Raw genomic sequence first — 746 nt, 5'->3', positions numbered from 1 at the left:
TGCAACCAGAAAGACCCTTCAATGACATAGAAATTTACCTATGTTGGGAAACCTAAAACAAAAATAATTGATAATACAACTGGACATTGTATAATAAAAAGATTTAGCATACCTTAAGATTAAGTGCATTTCTTCCATGTACTTGACAGTTTACTACTGCCAGTTTGGTCATGGCTGTTACTGTTTCATATCGAGTTGTTGTAATAGTCTTGAAACCTTCACCACGTATAACATTTCTATCTGATTCTATTATTCTAGGTTTGATGGAAACTAAATAGACAAAACATGAAACTTAAATGTGTAATCACTTAGAGTGAAAGTTAGAAGGTATTTATGTTAACATTGAGTTACCCTAAGGGGTTAGCTGTACACTACCTCTGGAAGGGATTCCCCCATAACCCTCATCTACCCAATCTCAGCTGTCTGTTTGACAAATTGAGTGTTGTTTTGTTTTGTTAATTAATATTAGATGGCACAACTGTCTTTCAAAAGGAAAACCATATGCTCATAGATTTCTATCTGGATAATTTAGATGATCAATCTCAATCTTTTTGGATTATATGTTATACTAAAAATATTTTTTTTGAGTCGTGGTCTCACTCTGTTGCCTGGGTTAGAGTGCAGTGGTATCATCATAGCTCACTGCAACCTCAAACTCCTGGGCTAAAGCAATCCTTCTGCCTCAGCCTCCCAAGTAGCTGGGACTACAGGCATGTGCCACCACACCTGGCTAAATTTAAATTTTT

General features: G+C 35.9%; 1 protein-coding gene across 1 annotated transcript in view; it reads right to left on the bottom strand.

Annotated features, from left to right (window-relative positions):
• LRRC63 (leucine rich repeat containing 63) overlaps positions 1-746 on the bottom strand; it is an 82,879-nt gene that overhangs the window by 17,483 nt on the left and 64,650 nt on the right. The window lies entirely within an intron of this gene.

Source organism: Propithecus coquereli, unplaced genomic scaffold (assembly GCF_000956105.1).
Source record: "Propithecus coquereli isolate 6110/MARCELLA unplaced genomic scaffold, Pcoq_1.0 Scaffold11, whole genome shotgun sequence".
NCBI classification, from domain to species: Eukaryota; Metazoa; Chordata; class Mammalia; order Primates; family Indriidae; genus Propithecus; species Propithecus coquereli.
Note: the sequence above shows the minus strand (reverse complement) of the source record. Positions and strands in the feature narration are given on the sequence as shown.